Below are 19662 nucleotides of genomic sequence, written 5' to 3' on the forward strand. Positions count from 1 at the left end.
GGAGTCAGGGCGGCTGGGACGGGATGAACAGATGGGGTTCGTGGGAGCTGCGGAGCCAGGGAATGGTTTAGGGGGGCTGGAGATAAGCGGGCTATGAAAGGTTGGGAACGGCCGGCCTGAGTCCCCCGCAGCTGTAGAAAGCGGAATGTGAGACTCGCATCTCTGTGTTTGTGTCTTTATTTGAACTCAGCGCCGCTCCGTAGAAGTGCGTGTGTGTTTGTATGAGCTTCGCTGTATTTGTGTGTGAGACGGAGAAATCCACCCTGGTGTTTGTCTGTGTATGCGAGACAGAACCCCGTGAGGTGCTTCCTGTGTGTGTGTGTGTGTGTGTGTGTGTGTGTGTGTGTGTGTGTGTGTATTAATTACTCATTTGTCTCTAACATACTCTATCTTTGTGATTGTGTTTCCTCATCTGTGAGTGTGTGTATCATGGCTGTCCCTTGTTGTGTGTGTAGGTGTGATCTGCTTCATGTATGTTTGCCAAAGAGATCCCTGTGTGTGTGAGATCCTTGTATTTGTGCGATCCACCATGTGTGCCTGTGATATCCTGTTTCTGTGCATGGGTCCTTGTGTGTGTGTGTCTTTATATGTGCCCTTGGTTCAGGCATCTTTCACTTCTGCTGATGTGAGTCTCCCTCTGTTTGTGTCACATGCCTCGTTGCTCTGTGTGAAAAGTTGTGTGTGTGAATGCACTCTTGTTACAAGTCCCTCCTTGAGGTACAGTCGACTTGTTTGTGGTTGAATTATCCTTTATCTGTGCGAGTGATCCTGCAAGCAGGGGTGGAACTTTTGAGGGGGGAAGACCCTGTAACTGCTTGGGGTGCCCAGTGGGTACTCACTCAATTGCATTTGTTTATGAAAATAAATCTAATTCCCAAAAGTGAAAAAGGGGCCATAAAGTGACTTTGCGATGGATCCCTTTAATATGTGGTTACTCCATTGTGAGGGGGGGATCTGAGAATCCTTCATGTGCTTTTATCTCTGACTGTGGGAAATAAGCTCTTTGGCGTGGTACCATCCCTTGTAATAAAGTGTAACCTGTCATTCTCTATGAATGTGATCAGGAGATCCTATGGCAAATGGTACTTGCACAATAACCTAAGTATGCTGATAGGTGATGTTTTTTTACTGCAAGGTGCTGCAAATTGTCTTCTTGCTTTGGTTCCCCGGGTTATTTCCATTTCTGACGTCCATGCTAAAGTAAAAGAGATAATATTGTTCCTACGTGAAAAGGGATTTTGCAAAGTTCATAAATATTTATGCATTCGTAGAGCCACACTATGTGATTATTTCATCCACTGGTAACTGTGGTATGGGTAGTTTCTAGTATCGTTTGACAGTTGTTTTACACCGGGATGTCAGGAGCAAATAGTAATGTTTGCAAAGGAAATATGTGGCTTGCAAGAATATGTTACAGAATACTTTTATGCACGAGCAAGTTTATTCTATAGTTTATTAGTTTTGTTTCTGTGGTCAATAACAGGTTATTCAGCCTCACCAGTATAGGTTTGGCATGTATCAACCACTTACTGTCTGACCATGTCTCTTCTTAGTGCATGGATGGGGAATTGGCAGAAACGAGATGGGCATTATGGTTCAGGCCATTGTCTCGAATAAACAGTGCTGTTGGCTGTATCGGACAATATCTCAATGTTTAAAGGATTAGAAGTCAGAAGTCACCCTTAGGGTATAATGGACGGTGTGCAAGTCTTTGGTGGCCACTTCCACCTGTTCCGTAGATATAATCAGCAAGCAGACAGCACCATATGTTAGTAGTAGCTTAAAAGGCCTTTATTGCAAAAGGGCTTATACTTTGGACAGAAATACAATAGCGACGTTTCAAGCTCACAATCGCTTGAGGAAAGGCGATTGTGAGCCTGAAACGTCGCTATTGTATTTCTGTCCAAAGTATAAGCCCTTTTGCAATAAAAGCCTTTTAAGATACTACTAACGTGTGATGCTGTCTGCTTGTTGATAATATCTCAATGTTTGACACACAGGCTCTCCGTAGATTTGGCATTGCAGTTTGGCTGATTTCCTTCAAACAGCCCAACTGTCTGACCACATGTGGCCAGTGCCTTTACTTGGTATGAGGATGCGGTATTGGCGGATGCAAAACCAAGAACAGTTTTTATTTCAACTCCCTTAATTTCAGGTTCACTGGTGTCCATCACCCCCACGAGCAGAAAAGTCATAATTCATGATCTTGTCCGTATCACATTGTTTCAGCTGTTTGGCACAGAGGTTGATCAATCAGATAAATGCCTGGTCGGACTCTGTATTCTCACTTTAAGGACCCTAAAGCTAGCCATATATGCAAAGATTCGATTTACGAATCTTGGTTTCGTACGATTTTCGAACTTTGTGTGTAGTGTCCCAACATTTTTTGTGCCATGGCGATCTGTCCTTCAGTCGATCGGACAGTTTAGAAAATTTCCAATAGTTTCTCTGCATGGATTCCCAATCTGACTATATCAGTGGGAGACTGTCACTATCTTTTGTTGGACATAACTTTCTCACAATTACAGATTAGTGGCAGAATATTGTCTGATCTGTTATTTTACTACTTTATATGATCTGAATGGTTAGTGGCAGGTTGGGAGATTGCACTGCACGATCATCGTCCAATATTGAAGATTTATCTGCACATATATGACCAGCTTTACACATGAGTGTTTAGCCATGCATTCCCGTGTGGCTTTCTGTGTTCCACTGCATGGGAATGCGTGAGTTAACAGATCCTATTTTTTTCCTGTAGGACCTGTACTGATAGGAATGCAGATTATCACCAAACACACATTGTGTGCTTCATCAAGATCCTGCCAGTTTAGTCCTTAAATAAATGTCCAGTTATGGATTTACAATCGGAAATTTTTTCAACTGGCCACACATGCACAAGTGTTTCTTAGTTTGAGAAGGGTTGCAAAAGGAAGTTATTTTTATAACATGGGTGCTTAGCTTTTTGGCTAATTAAACTTGTGCCATTGTATATAAATTAAATGCCACCAAAATGGGCCACTCTGCCAAAGTCTGAATCTCTTATGTGGTTGTTAGTTGATCTTGAACTTTCAGGTTGGTTAATTACAATTTAGGAAAAATACCAAGCTCTGCCAATGTATATTATCTAGTATGGTAATATTAGTGCACACATTAACTAAGAAGCTTATATACATTGTCCCAGAGCTGCTTCTTGTTTTCCATTTTTAATGTGAAATTTAGTGCCTTAAAGGAATTGTTCAGTGTAAAAAATAAAAACTGGTGCAAAAAAAAAAAAAAACATTCAATATAGTTAGTGAAAAATTTAATGTATAAAGGCTGGAGTGACTGGATGTGTAACATAATAGCCAGAACACTATTTCCTGCTTTTCAGCTCTCTTGGTTTCCACTGGTTACCCGGCAGTAACCAATCCGTGACATGGGGGGGTCATATGGGTCATAACTGTTGCTCTTGTATCTGAGCTGAATGCTGAGGATCAATTGCAAACTCTCTGAATAGTTATGTCCCATCTGGCCCCCCTTAAAGTCGCTGACTAAATTAGTTAGAGAGCTGAAAAGCAGGAGGTTGTGTTCTGTTAGAAAAGTACCTTCTCGTAGAATAGCACCAGTGCTCTAAGACAAAGGCTATATGGATGTCTAAATTTTCCCTATCAGTTCTAGCTTATTCTGGTAAGAACAAAGGGTGCAGTGTTTGTGTGGATTTTGCAGCATGACCATGTTTCTGTAATGAGGCCTTGTGCTGATATCACAGCAAGGTTCTCCGTGATAGGCTGTACCAACAAGGTGCATGGGGCCGTCATTACTTACCTGCTTGGTGCCTATTGCTGTCTATATGTCGGCACAAGCCAGTAGTATTTTATCATTTCTTGTGTGACAATTGGGAAGTGCTGCCTTCAGTGCTCCCTGTGACTTTAAGGTGACTTGGCAGGACTCTTTAGGTGTATGGCTGTAGCCTAAAAAAAGCAAAACACTGATTCAATTTCCCATCGGTTTCTACTCCACCCAAATATTGAGAGTATAGCGGTGCATTCTGGGAATTCCTAGAAATGACAGCTTGCTAGACAACTCTGGCTGACAGACACATACTTGATTGCCACCATAGAGCAATCCAACAGAATCTGGCTAGACGACTAGCTCTATGTATGTATGTGTGTGTGTATATATATATATATATATATATATATATATATATATATATATATATATATATATATATATATATATATATATATATATATATATATATATATATATATATATATATATATATATATATATATTTCCTCCGCTTCGCTTTGACTGTGCTTTAAAAAAATAAATAAATAAGCCTCTGAAAAGCCACCAGTCCCAGAAGAAGGTGTGAATTTACAAATGGAAAAAAGTGCACCAGACAAACAAGTCATTTAGAAGTTCAACACACAGAGTAAAGTGCAATAGAGTAAGGAGGGGGAATTTGGGAGAGGGATTAATCCAGGTCTATGGACCCCCTTTCTAGAGTATAAATATAGGTCTGTGGGATCCAAAAGACAGTAACAGACCCCCTAATGTTTCATTCTAGATTATCCAAATTCTGCCCTGTCATTCACTCCTCATATCCAGTCACTTATTAAATCATAATCACAGTCACTTCCACCTGAGGAACATATCCAAAATTATCATTTATCACCCAAGATGCTGCCAAAATTCGTATTCACTCTCTTGTCATATCACATCTAGACTACTGTAACTCTCTTTAAATTGGCCTTCCCCTCTAGAGACTGTCACCAATCCAGTCCATAATGAACACTGCTGCGAGGCTCATACACCTCAGCAACCGCTCCTCCTCTGCCTCGCCATTCTGTCAATCCCTGCACTGGCTTCCACTACCTCTCAGAATTAAATTCAAATTAATGACCCTGACATTCAAAGCACTTCATAACTCTGCCCCACCCTACATCTCTGAACTCATCTCTATATACTCACCCAACCGCTTACTGCGCTCCTCTACTGACCTGTTACTCAACTCTTCTCTCATTACCTCCTCACATGCTCACATTCAAGGGCTGCACCCCTCCTCTGGAACTCTCTCCCACGGTCTGTCCAACTTTCTCCCATCCATTCTGCTTTGAAGAAATCTCTTAAAACGCACTTCTTTCGAGAAGCCTACCCTCACTCTGCTTAACTACCAAATGCAACACCACATACAGTACCACATTTCTCACCCACTTAATTGGATCTTGCCCACTCCCACACCTTGTGTATTACTCCCTTCCCTTTAGAGTGTATGCTCTTTTGCATAGGGCTTTCCTTACCTTTTGTACCGGTATTGATTGTGATGTATGTAACTCCATATGTTCTATGTATAGAATTCATGTGATTTAGTTGTATAATCACATTTACTTTACAGTGCTATGCAATATATTGGCACTATATAAATACATGTTAATAATAATAATAATAATAATAATAATTCTGTTGCACCCTGTTTATTGAAAGTTCTGTGGGTATTATTATATTGTTGTAAAGTGCTGCATAACTTGCTGTCAATATATAAATAAATAGTGATAATGGCATTAAACCAGCATGCACTGCCATCTTCTGATGGTACTGACTAGTACATAAGCTTGGTGTGAAAGGGTTGGTCTTTGGATTTTTTCCAGTCCTCGGCTATGCAATGCATGTGTAAAGGTTTTTCATGACAGAAAAAGTCAGTATTTTGCATATGATCTGAAGTGTGTGTGTGACAGAGAGAGAGAGAGAGAGTAAGGGAAAATTCACTTCTCGCATAAAACAATCTTTGCAAGGAGGATCAGAGTTTAAATAACAACCCTATACTTTTTGTAAGAAGAGTGGACTCCGAGGGGGAAATGTATCACTAGACCCCAATTATAAACTTTGGATAGAATGCATCATTAGGTGCCAATAATGAATTCTGAGGCTCTGTGTGAATAGGCAACATTGCTGAACTTTTGAGGATAATGCATCAGTAGACAGTGGCATTGATCCTTGAGGTGCAAAAAATTAAAAACTAAAATAATGTATAGAGTTTGTTGTTTCTTCAGTAACATCAATAATTTGCTCATTCAGTCTCATTCAGATTTCAAAAGTAAATGCTTTATTTAGAGAAAAGCTTACGGACAAGAAAAATTTGATTAAAAATAAGTCTTAATTTAATAAAACTGGTCCAAATGAGGGTTTTGGGCCATTTTCAAGGGGGAAAGCTATTTGCTAGTGTTGGGACTGTTTGACCATATGTATAACTGTTTGTGTGTTTAGGGAATCTCTTTAAGCATTGAATGTGACAACAGCTAAATTGTTCCCACTTGGGGATTCAGTTGTTTGCATATTTGTTTTATAGTTGTGCATATTTGGTATTCGGCTGCTCAAACAGCTTTTTCTGGGGTTGGACAAAGTTTTAGTTTTCCCTGATTGAATGGATTACTCAAAATAAATAAATAAATAAACATACACAGACTAGTGGAAATTTCAACCCCCTGGGAATTTGTTTGGCCTCATTTTGCATATTGTGGTATACTCACACATGGTGATGTGATGTATTTAGCAATAATTCCCATTTGTATAGCTGTGTATAGAAAGACTGCTCAGCTGGCTTCTGATTCTTCAGGGTTTCGTCTTTCAGGAAATGTGCGATTTTATGGCCCTTTTTTTACCGTGATGTATTTTGCCAGTAAGTAAAACTGAGTTGCAAAGACTCTTTTGTAAAGATTCGGCCTGAGCTTCTGATGATTGGAATGCATATTCTGTAAAGTAATCACATCATATTGAGCTGTAAGGCATTTTCAAAGCCTCTTTTTTTTTGTTTTTTTTTGGTTCAGTTATGGGATCAGTTATCCTTAAAGCTCCGAATTATAGGAAGGCCATCTCCCATAGACTCCAATTTTAATCAAATAATCTTGATTTTTATAAATGATTTCCTTTTTTTCTTTAATGTTAAAAACAATGCCTTGTACTTGATCCCAACTAAGATATAATTACTGTATATACTCGAGTAAAATCAGAGTTTTTCAGCACCCAAAATGTGCTGAAAAAGTCTGCCTCGGCTTATACTCAAGTCAGTACCAGACCAGACCCTGCAGACAAGCGAGCGATAAAGCTAATGCGCACCTGATATCCGCGGGCAGGTTCAGACAGAAGTGACTGGCCCCTCAGTACCTAGGATTGTGTTACGGCTGCTCCTGCAGGCAGCGCTCACAGACCAGCACCTCTTCTCCTCACAACTGCGACGTTCTCCACCAGATCCTCCTGGACTCCGTTTTCCTCTTGCCCAAGTTACAAGTTACTCCCCGCCCGCTCTCGCTCAGCCTCTTCGGCTCTCGCGAGACTTTCAGTGGGCAAGATAGCAGTGCCCAGTAGAGAGTGTGGTACGGGTTACCATGGTAACAGGGCAGTTTAGTAATAGAAGCTAACCAGGGGTGATGATTAGCCCCTTCCCTGCTAAGGGAGAGTGTGACTGCTGAATCAGGGTACGATGGAGACAGCAGTTGTTCTGAAGAAGGTATTTTGCCATACATTTATCACATACATTCTAAACAGTTTTATTATCACCATCCTGTTGTTATATGGGACCTGAGAGCCGACCGAAAAGGAAGATGTGAGTGGTACAGAGTGAAATAGAGGCAAGATTTAAGACGGTAGGGCAGGATTAGGAATGCGCACTGTTTGATACAGAGGCAGCCGGAAGGCATTATCATTAATTATCCCAGGCAAGTTTACTGTACTGCTGTTTAGGTAGGCTGTGGCTAGTGCTAGGTGCCTAACTCACCTGGAATAGGTAGAGCACTGGAACTACCTGGCTGCTTTGAACCTCGAGTGATATTAGGTGATGCTTGACTGAGAGCTTTGCCACTTGGGCGATCCTGGCCCATTTGCTTGCTGCTGCCCCCCCTCATCTTTTTGGCTCTGGAGGAGGTTGTGGGTTCCACAATGCTAGCCCAGAGAGGCACAATTGTGCTCTCTGAGCTAGAAGAGCCACATTTAGGGAAATTTACCAGTAGCTGCTGCATTTCTCACCCTAGGCTTATACTCAAGTCAATATGTTTCCCAGTTTTTGTAGGTAAAATTAGGTACCTCGGCTTATACTCGGGTTGGCTTATACTAGACTATATACGGTAATCCTTTTGTAGACAAACAATCCTGTTAGGTTTATTTCATGTTTAAATATAGTAGACTCAAGGTATGGAGATCCAAATTACAGATATCTGGAAAACCCCAGATCCCGAGCGTTTTGGATAACAGGTCCCATACCTGTATCACTTTTTTTGAGAAAGCACTCTACTATATGTGTTTGGGGCACATTGTAAGTTACTGCTTAATAAAGCTGTGCAAAATTGCACTGAAGTTTATCAGAGCAAAAGGGCACCTGGGAAACTAAAAACATGTCAGATTTCAAAATTAAAAAAAAGCTGTTTGCTGTTTTGAAAAATGGATTTCTATGCAAGATTCTGCCAGAGTGTTGTAAAAAAATATAAATCTTAAAGGAGACATATAGGATAAACTGAAAAAGCATAATTTTGTAGGCAGTTATGAATAATATGTGGTGTTTTTGTCACATTGTGCCATAAATTAATGTTCTCTTTAAAAATAGCCCCTTTATTGTAGCTCCCCATCGATGTTCTCTGGTCTTTTTTTTTAATTGAGGGGTAGTTGTGTCCTAACGGTCCCAGCCAGAAGCACAGTAGGGGGGGGGGGCAGCCAATCACAGCCCTGCAGTCACACAAGCAAAGACATGCTTCAGTTCCCTATCAGGTCAGTGTAGCTGCTGCTTGGTTCCTATCCTACAGTGCAGCGTGCTGAGTGCTGCCGGCTCCCCTGCATAGCCTGGGAAAGGAGGCAGCAGCAAGTGGAACAGATGGGTAGGACTAGTAGGGATTTTTCAGAAATTTACAATAAAGTAACCAGAAACACAACTTTTTCAAGAACATTCCTTCTATATCTAAAATAGTTTAATACACTGGCTCATCCTTGATTTTTACATAATATGTCTCCTTTAAAGGGATTTTGTCACCAGAAAAGATTGTTTAAATGGCTGTGGCTTAAGTGGCCATACACAGACCAACTGGGTACAATCTCAGTCCGATTCGCCCAAGGAATGAACAGGCAGAGAGTGCATGAGGGAAACACCTTTGTGGCCTCCGTTCTGTTGTTCCAGTTCAGACTGAGGAGCATGAAGCTGCTCTTCAATTCTGTTGCACCATGATCTGCCCATCTGATCGATATTCATAGCACATGGATATCAATTGGGATTAGCTGGCCCATCAATCATGTACTAGTGATATAATGTGTGTTTCCAGTTTTATTTTATCAGCCTCTTAGGAACCCATGACCCCTCCCCAGTGCCACACGAGGCTGATTCTTGGCCTGCGTATTTCCAAACAGTCTCTCTCTCATATATTTCTACTCCGAAATCCTCCGCATGGCGTGTATGGTTTAGTTCTTCCTTCAATTAACTCCGTAACAGACAGTACATTAAGTTTCTCCGCTGGTGGAGGTGGCAGTTGTGACTTTAACCTTACTGTTTCTACTGCCCAATAACACAGTAAATAGGTGTGAAATCTGATGCGAAATTCAGTTGTGTTGTTCTTAGCGGTTTTGTTTACACAATGGTGTTTGCATTAGTAACTTTGTCTTTTTAACCACCAATAACAATGCTACCAAACGTTTACTAGAAACACAAGATGCACTGTATAGTTATAAGCTATAAAAACTTAATTTTTTTTTTTAACTGTGTATTATCGTTTCTTCCAAGTACAAGGCAAATTGTAGCTATGGAAGTAGTGTCATGTGAAAAAATGAGCACGCCATAAGTAACGTTTTAATTCTTTAAAATGTGTATATATCAATATCTGATCTTCATTCAACTGTTGTACATGTATGGGACCTGACTTTTCCAGATAATGGATCTTTCCCTAATTTGGATCTTCATACCTGAAGTCTACTCATAAAACCATGTAAACGTTAAATAAACCCAATAAGTTGGTTTTGCTTCCAATAAGGATCATTTGTATCTTAGTCTGGGTCAAATACAAGGTACTGTTTTATTATTACAAAGAAAAAGGATACTATTTTCAAAAATTTGGATAAAATGGAGTCTATGGGAGATGGCCTTTCCATAATTTAGAGCTTTCTGGATAGCTGGTTTCTATATAATGGAACCCATACCTGTACAGATATAGACAATACTTGGGGTCATTTATCAACACTGGGCAAATTTTCCCATGGGCAGTAACCTATAGCAACCAATCAGTGACTAGCTTTCTTCAGCCAGCTGCAGGTAAAGCAATGAATGCGACAATTTGATTGGTAGCTATAGGTTAGCTAATGTGCCCAGTATTGATAAATGAGCCCCACTGTCTCATATTGCAAAAAAATGTTGAGTTGTTAAAAGGTTTTTTTTAGCAGAGACAATGCTCAGTATTGTCCATTGCAGGGTATTTTCGGGCATTTTATAGTCTCGACAAAATGTTATTGACAAATAGAACCAAATGTTATTGCCATAATACCTGCTGTTGCCCGACTTTTGGCAAACAGTCCTTATGTAGGCCTTTGCTATAACTGTTTACCAGCCTCTGACATCAACTGTTAAAAATGTTTTCACACTTGACATGCCTGTTACTCTTGATATTTTTAGGCGGTTTTTTATCAAATGTCCAGTTACTTTTATATCTCGAATAAACTCACAACTTGAATGGTATCTTATTTAAGAAAAAACTTGAATGGAAAAAACTCGATTTTGCTAAACCTGAAAACTTATTGAGTTTTTGGAGTAAAAATATTTTAATTGCTCGAATCATTTTAGCTTTCGGTAAAACGGCCCGAAAACACCTCGAACATAATGAAGGCTATTAGCATCTTCAAATGGATCAAGGGACCTCTGAACTCCTACATTGACAGGTTTTAGATGGTGTATTTTCAGATTCAAGCTATTTCCAGGGATGGGGTGTAATAAATCTCAAAAGATTATATATATATATATATATATATATATATATATATATATATATATATATATATATATATATATATATATATATATTAAACACACAAAAGCTGTAGCAATTGATAAACTTAACAGTTACTTTACTTTTTCTGAAATATGTATTTGTTTATTCACATTACACAATTGAGTAATTTGACAATATTTCTATTATCACCTTTATCTGTGAATATTTTTAAAGGAAAATCAGATATCTGTATACATTAAGGGGGTTATTTATCAAAGGTTGAATTTTAGAGCTTTGTGAGGTTTTTTTTTAGACCTCGAATGAACTATATTGTTGAAATCTGAAAGTAAAAAATTGCCATGGGTGGTAATGAGTTTTTCACATGACCATTATTGAATACAATTGCTATTTTACTGACCCATATTTTTTAACGGAAATTTTACTTCTGCATCATGGAATGATACTTTTCTGTTTTTTTTAGCGTGTCGTGCCTGGTTTGGAACTTTTGTCGCATGTAAATATAATTTTAAAAAAAAAATGCTAGTTAGCAAAAGCCGGGCCCTATCAACTGGAACCTATGTTCATTTAGCAAAGTAAACTTTGTAAAGTTTTGTATTTTGCCAATGTAGACAGAGGCATCTGTTTAGTAGTTCAGTTGAAATGCCTGATTTGAACATGCATGTTTCCATTTATCCCACGGCGCATTTTCTAATAGCACTCGTGCGTGCCATAGTCCCATAGCAGCCATGAATTCTTACCTTTATTTGGGCCTTTATATGTTATTACATTTTGCTTTAACACTGCAACAGAATTGTGATGGTCAAATTCTCAGTCCCCACCAGCAGCAACTTCTCATGAGCTAGTGCCACAGAGTAGCTTTTTTGCTTTCTTTATAGAATAAAACTTCTACAAACAAGGAAAGGTGTTTAAAATCCGTTATCCTCTCCAACTCGTTAGCTTGCCAAGTGCCTTACGCTGGCTAGGTACAATTCTAGGGACATTTCTCAGGGAATATGAGTGATTGTTCTCTTGGCTGATTTCACCAACATTTTAATATTTGGCCACATGTGAATGATCAGAAGCTTTTTTTTTTTTTTTAAAGGGGAACTCCACACAAACGTAACTTAAGCTTTTTGAAAAGTTAACATGATTTCAAGCAACTTTGGAATAATTAAAAAATATGCAGACTTTTCATGATTTTTTAATAGTTTGGAACAGTTTTTTAAGCCTAGCCCCCTGCTCTTCTGCTGATCTGTCTGACTACTTTGCTGAGCTGGCTGACTACTGTTACTTTCTATCAACAGCCATCCAAACATCCTCCAAACACCACAATTTCCTGCACACGTGATTTCAATAAGGAACAGACCATCCCAGTGCAATGCATTGTGGGTTATGTAGTGCCTGCATGCTGTCTGTAAGCTGTGGAGAAGTTGTTACAATTTGTAACATCAGTGTTTAGTCCCTCCTTCCCTGACAGGATTTCAAATGATGCAGAAAGAGAACTCGAACATCATTGTCAAGTTTTTGTTTGACCAGTGTATTTAAAGGGGCTTCCAAACCAAAATATGATGAGGCCCACATAACACAGAAATCCCTAATATACCCATCACAGTTACCTGGTTCTTCAAAAAGTATGAATAGATGACATTTTCTATGCTGAAATCCATCTGTTTAATAGTTATTCTCTTTCTGTATCATTTGAAATCCTGGCATGGAAGTAGGGACTAAACACTGATGTTACATATTGTAACAACTTATCCACAGCTTACAGACAGCATGCAGGAACTACATAACCTACAATGCATTGCACTGGGATGTTCTGTTCCTTATTGAAATCACGTGTGCAGGGAATTGTGGGTTTTGGAGGATGCAGGCTGAGGACAGCTGGCTGTTGATACAAAGTAACAATAGTCAGCCAGCTCAGCAAAGTAGTCAGATAGATTAGCAGGAGAGCAGGGGGCTAGGCTTAGGGAACTGTTCCAAACCATTAAAAAATCATGAAAAGTCTGCATATTTTTTAATTGATGTATATTGCAAAGTTGCATGAAATGAATTATGTTTACTTTTCGTTACGTTTTTGTGGAGTTCCCCTTTAAATTTTCATTTTCGTGATAGTCTCCCTTTAAATTAGAATCTACAGTGACACGATGTACTGCAGCTGGGCTTTTTGAGTAAGAAGTCCAATTTAGCCTGCATTGGTGAATTGCATGTCAACCTTTATAGATATGCAATGATCAATAGCTTTGCTCTCTTCTGACCATTTGCTACATTCCCACGCTGGATCTTTCCGTGTTGGAAGTAAGTAAATTGGTGAACAAACTTGTTATAAGATTGTGGTACGCTTAAGAATTACTTTTGTTTCCAATAGCAAGTGTCACCTATCAATCCCAGGGGCAGCAGTTGTGAAATTTCTTGCTGTAAATACATGTATTTCTGTAGAATCCCTTGCTATTTGTTCATTCTTTGCAATTCTATTGCCTGTTACTAGTAACCCTATGGAGGAAAGGCGATGTTTTAACAATCAAGAGCAAACAGACACTAGCCAGAGGGCACAGGCTAAGTATGAAAGTTGTTTTCTTTTCCTGGTGTGTGTGTGTGTCTGAACAGGAGTAGAAATAATACTAAAAATGAGTCTGTGTAAAGAAATAGCAAAATAAACTCTGCTAAAATAGGTCTAGTTACTGACTGCTAATGAGGGAAGAATTGGATATACAGTAGTGGCAAGTCAACAGCAAAAACACAGATTCAAATTGTTATTAAAAGTTGATTAAGTTTACTTGAACAAGTGACGGCACTCCAAGGAAGTTCCCGTTTGGAACGAAACGGATTAAAAACCTTCACTTTGCTTCACCTTTTTTGACTTGATGCAAAACTGCTTGGAGTTCCGTCACTAACTATTTATATAGATATATATATATATATATATATATATATATATATATAGATATATATATATATATATATATATATAGATATATATATATATATAGATATATATATATATATATATATATATATATATATATATATATATATAGATATATATATAGATATATATATATAGATATAGATATGATATAGATATATAGATATAGATATATAGATATAGATATATAGATATAGATATATATATATATAATATATATATAAATTCAGAAAGTACCCACACTCTTACTCCAAAATCCAATGCTGGGTGCTTGGTCAAAGTAATGTGTATGATATTCAAAATGGACCAGCACTCCAATTATTTTCCAAACAATTTATGGAGTCATCACTCGTGTATTCAATGTTTCGGCTCTCTTTGGGGCCTTTATCAAGGATGATAAAGGCCCCAACGAGAAAAACACACACACTCTCTCTCTCTCTCTTAACCCCAAATTCACAGATTTTTCTATTCAAGTTTTTTTCTTAAATCAGATAAAATTCGAGTTGTGAGTTCATTCAAGGTATAACAAACCTCACAAACCTCTAAAACTCAACCGTTGATAAATAACCCCCTTAATGTTGTGGTCACTGACCCTAGCAAACAAAAAACAGGCTGGGAGCTTTCAGGGTTCTTATTTTTATTATTTATTGTTATTTTGCTTTTTAGACCCTTTCCTGTTATTCATTCATTCTGACTTTGAAACTGCTGTCTCATTGGTAGGGTAATGAAACCTTAATAACCAGGTAGTTGAAATTCCAAGAGCTGTAGAACAGACATGTAAATATTTCAAAAACCATAATAAATGAAGACCAGTTGTAAACTGTCTTAGAATTCTGCTGTCTACAGTATGCTAAATGTTAATTTTAAGGTCAACTACTCTACAACTGCCTTCTCTACACATCCATTCTCTTCATGGCTTGCTCATTACAGACTATTCCTTTATATCTGTGTAAGGGAAGCCATTATAAAGTGTAAACTAGCAGTTCAGCAGCATGTCACAACCTCATTGGTACAGTATTTAATGCTCTCTATAACATGGGCAGTGCCTTAGATTTTCTCATTACCTGCGAGATACTATATTGCAGTTATCAAAGGATGAACTATAACATTAAACTTTGATGAACATGCTCTATAGAATCAAACAGAGAGCAGCACAATTTCACTGTGGCAAGCTCTAATTTCACTCTTCGACAAATATGCCTTAACCACTGGCAGAAAAATGATTTCCCTGTAGTAAGCAACATTCCCAATTAAACCTTTTCTGTACTGATTATTAAACCTCTTTTCCTGCAATCTTGGTATTGTCATTTTATGCTTTTTGTTCATAGCTGCAGCATGCTAAGCTGCAAGTTACACTCGTTGTTGATCATTCACATGTGACCCTGACCCACTGGATTATACATGATAAGATACCTCTCTTATTCGCATTAACGTGTACAGTTTTGTCAGGTGTTACTTGTATGGATCTGAGGATGCAGTGCATTAAAGGAGAACTAAACCCTAAAAATTAATATGTCTGAAAATGCCATATTTTATATACTACAGTTTCAGCTTGTCAATAGCAGCAATGATCCAGGACTTCAAACTTGTCACAGGGGGTCACCATCTTGGAAAGTGTCTGTGACACTCACATGCTCAGTGGGCTCTGAGCAGCTGTTGAGAAGCTAAGCTTAGGGGTCGTCACTAATTATCAAGCAGAAAATGAGGTTGGCCTGTAATATAAGCTGATGCTACAGGGCTGTTTATTAAAGTCTGATGCTGATGCACCGGTTTCTGTGCTGCCATGTAGTAATTATCTGTATTAATTACTAATCAGCCTTATATTGTGACATTTTTATTTTATGTGTACTGTATATTGTGAGTGGGTCCCTAAGCTCAGTAAGTGACAGCAGCACAGATCATGTGCAGTGAATCAGCAGAAAAGACGATGGGGAGCTACTGGGGCATCTTTACTGCTAAAAGGCTGTAGTTGCCTTGGGCTGGTACAGAAGTTTGAAACATAATGTACAACATTTCTAGCTACTTTAGTTAGGCTTTATTTCTCCTTTAAACTGACTCTTTACCTTCTTAATTGTGCAATTGTAATAGTCAGTGGCTATAGCTGGAAAGCAGTCTGTACATTTTTTCCCTTGCTTACCTACTGAAACATGCAGGATGTCCTCTCTGTAGCATAAATTTGTACTTAGTTTTAATGCTCCTTTAAAATAATATATATCTATATATATATACCACCACATATAGCTAATATAAACCACAGCGCTCCACAATTGCATCACAGCCAGGCTGCATCTGTTGTCTATACTGCATTCCATCTGCAACCCGCAGTCCCTGGTGTCAGGAGTAGAGTTGTTAAAACTCCTGTTCTGCTTCACGCAGGGGATACACTGGCCACCACCATCTAAGACAAAACCAAGTATGCGTTGTCTATTATCTCCCCAATCTTTCCCATAAGTCTTCAATTAAAAGGCAGTGTTAACATTGACAGAAAGACAGCCCATGAAGGTCTAAATCACACCTGATATAGGTTTGTTAATGTTTTTATGGGGTTTTTTTTTTCACCTTGTAGCAACCTATTATCGGCTTGATCTAAACATACCTGCAAAATAGCTTTCCATCTTGTGGCCAGTGAGAGAACTAACGGCAGACTTATCAAGGGTCGAATTTAATTTTTTTTTTATGGTCAAAACTGTCATTCGACTAGGGAGTTTTTTTTTTTTTTTAAATTATTTCAATTTTCAAGATTTATCATACTCTTTAAGAAATCAAATTCGACTATTCGCCACCCAAAACCTGCCCAATTGCTGTTTAAAGGAAAATTATTCCCCCTGAATAATGTAGGTCTCTATAAAAACATATTGCATACAACAGCTCATATGTAAAACCCTGCTTCATGTAAAAATAAAAAACAATTTTCATTTTTTTTTCACCTTGTAGCAACCTATTATCGGCTTGATCTAAACATACCTGCAAAATAGCTTTCCATCTTGTGGCCAGTGAGAGAACTAACGGCAGACTTATCAAGGGTCGAATTTAATTTTTTTTTTATGGTCAAAACTGTCATTCGACTAGGGAGTTTTTTTTTTTTTTAAATTATTTCAATTTTCAAGATTTATCATACTCTTTAAGAAATCAAATTCGACTATTCGCCACCCAAAACCTGCCCAATTGCTGTTTAAAGGAAAACTATTCCCCCTGAATAATGTAGGTCTCTATAAAAACATATTGCATACAACAGCTCATATGTAAAACCCTGCTTCATGTAAAAATAAAAAACAATTTTCATTATATACTTTTCTATTAGTATGTGCCATTGGGTAATCATAAATAGAAATTTTCCATTTTAAAAAATAAGGGCCGCCCCCTGGGATCGTACGATTCACTGTGCACACAAACATACCAAACAAACTATACTTGTTAGGGCTATTCCACACGGGGAGATAGCGACGCGTTTGCGGTCGCGGCGACAAAGCGCCGCGACAGTCGCCGCGACCGGCGCAGGCGACAGTTTTGTATGGGCGCCTATGTAAAAACGCCTGTGCTAACCACACGAGGCGATGCGCTTTTCAACAGTCGCCTGAAAATGCCTCGCCAGGCTTTTTCAGGCGACTGTTGAAAAGCGCATCGCCTCGTGTGGTTAGCACAGGCGTTTTTACATAGGCGCCCATACAAAACTGTCGCCTGCGCCGGTCGCGGCGACTGTCGCGGCGCTTTGTCGCCGCGACCGCAAACGCGTCGCTATCTCCCCGTGTGGACTAGCCCTTTGGTCACATGAGCCAATTAACAGACCGAGTTGTGTCTTTTGCTTCCTCACTTCTTCCTGTTACAGTTAGAGCTGCAGTATTTCTGGTCAGGTGATCTCTGAGACAGCACACAGACCATCACAAAATGGTGGTTCAAGGAAAGAGATGTAAAAGGGCAAAATTTACTTAAATATATATATACCAGTTTTGTAAGATTCTTTAATATGCCACTTAATATGATATAAACTATCTGTTGCTTAAGTATTCATTTGGGGGTATAGTTTTCATTTAGGTCTATGGGAGATGTCCAGGGATCAATTTTGAGTTGTTTGCAGCCTTCCTGACATTCGCTGTTTTTTTATGGGAGAAAAAACTCGAATCAAGTTTTTAAAATTCCAATCAAATTCGATTTTAATTCAATTAGAGTTTTCGGTTTGATTACATTCGTCCGAGTTTATAAAATTATTTTTTTTTAAATAAATTTAGATTAACATTCCAATTTCTAGTTTAGGGGAGTTTTTAAAAACTGACTTGAATTTGAAATACGACCTTTGATAAATGTGCCTTTAAATGGCTATTAAAGTGACAGTTGCATTTTTACATGGTTCTAGTTTACAGGAAAAACAATGCAGCACCCATTTCATTTTTACCTTGACTCATCATAGCTCGCTGAACTGATATGTACTTAATAGTTTGACAGGGGCATTTACAGAGAGGCCTCCTGTTTTCAGAGTGATAGAAAAAACACTAGCTATTTTACATTATAAATTAGCTGGTATTCTTTTTTTTATATTCTTAAAATTATGAATTATGTTTGGCTTCTCCTTTTAATTACATGTATCTATCTTGCTGGTTTCATTGTGGAACTGAAGAGCAAAATGTTTTAACATTATTTTAGAATAGCATTCTAAGCTTCCATGGCTAAATGTGGACTGTGGTCCATATCATGTCGCTTAAAGGAGAAGGAAAGTCGTTTACCACTTGGGGGTGCCAAATGTTAGGCACCCCCAAGTGAATGTATTTACTTACCTGAAACCCTGAAGAAGCTGGAAGAGGATTGCTCCGTGGTGCTCGCTAGAATAACCCCGGGCCAGTGCAGTTTTCTTCTGATGGGAGCACCAGCCCAGGGTTTCAGGTAAGTCAATACATTCACTTGGGGGTGCCTAACATTTGGCACCCCCAATTGCTAAACGACTTTCCTTCTCCTTTAAAAGAACAGTAACACCAAAAAATTAAAGTGTTTTAAAGTAATGAAAATGTACTGTTGCCCTGCACTGATAAAACTAAACTGTTCCAGAAACACTACTATAGTTCATATAAACAAGCTGCTGTGTAGCAATGGCAGTAACTGAAAAGAGTCTATATGGCACAGGTTAAATAGTGGATAATAGAGCTTATCTGCTGTGTAACCTGAGCCTTTTCTCCTTTGAATGGCTGCCCCCATTGCTACACAGCAGCTTATTTCTATAAACAATAGTCGTGTTTCTGAAGCAACCACAGCAGTTTTACCAGTGCAGGACAACACTGCATTATATTTTTATTACTTTAAAACACTTTCGATTTTTAAGGTTACTATTCCTTTAAGCATCAAATCCCAGACTTCCTATTTCTTTAGTCTTTGTTCCTCCTCCCATACTTCTGATGTGCATTGGTCCTTTTACACTGTAACCCTGTGGTTACTGTAAAGATGCAGAATGCAATTTACTATACAAGTGCTTATCTGTGGACTGGTAACTTGTTTTATTATCTTCTCCTCCTCAAACAGTGACTAAGTAGAACCAAAACATTGAAAAATGAAAGTGCTTTCAGATTCTTTTTTCTGTTTAGTGCAAGAAATAATAAGAATGTAGAAAATTTCTTAATCCGATAGTTTTGATCCCAGACTTGCTTATGTGCCTCTACTTTAGTAATTCCTTTTGATATTGTTTCCCCTCCCTGCACCTTCAAATTAAAGCAGTGCAAATCTTAGAGGCACATTTATCAAAGGTCGAATTTCGAATTCATGTGAATTTTTTTTTTAACTCTAATAAATATGCATATACTCGAAATTCGATTGGGG

General features: G+C 38.4%; 1 protein-coding gene across 1 annotated transcript in view; it reads left to right on the forward strand.

The window, feature by feature from the left end:
* The window catches only part of rbpj.L (recombination signal binding protein for immunoglobulin kappa J region L homeolog), a 68116-nt gene that overhangs the window by 117 nt on the left and 48337 nt on the right, over window positions 1-19662 (forward strand). The gene's annotated exons all lie outside the window — the stretch shown is intronic.

Source organism: Xenopus laevis, chromosome 1L (genome assembly GCF_017654675.1).
Source record: "Xenopus laevis strain J_2021 chromosome 1L, Xenopus_laevis_v10.1, whole genome shotgun sequence".
NCBI classification, from domain to species: domain Eukaryota; kingdom Metazoa; phylum Chordata; class Amphibia; order Anura; family Pipidae; genus Xenopus; species Xenopus laevis.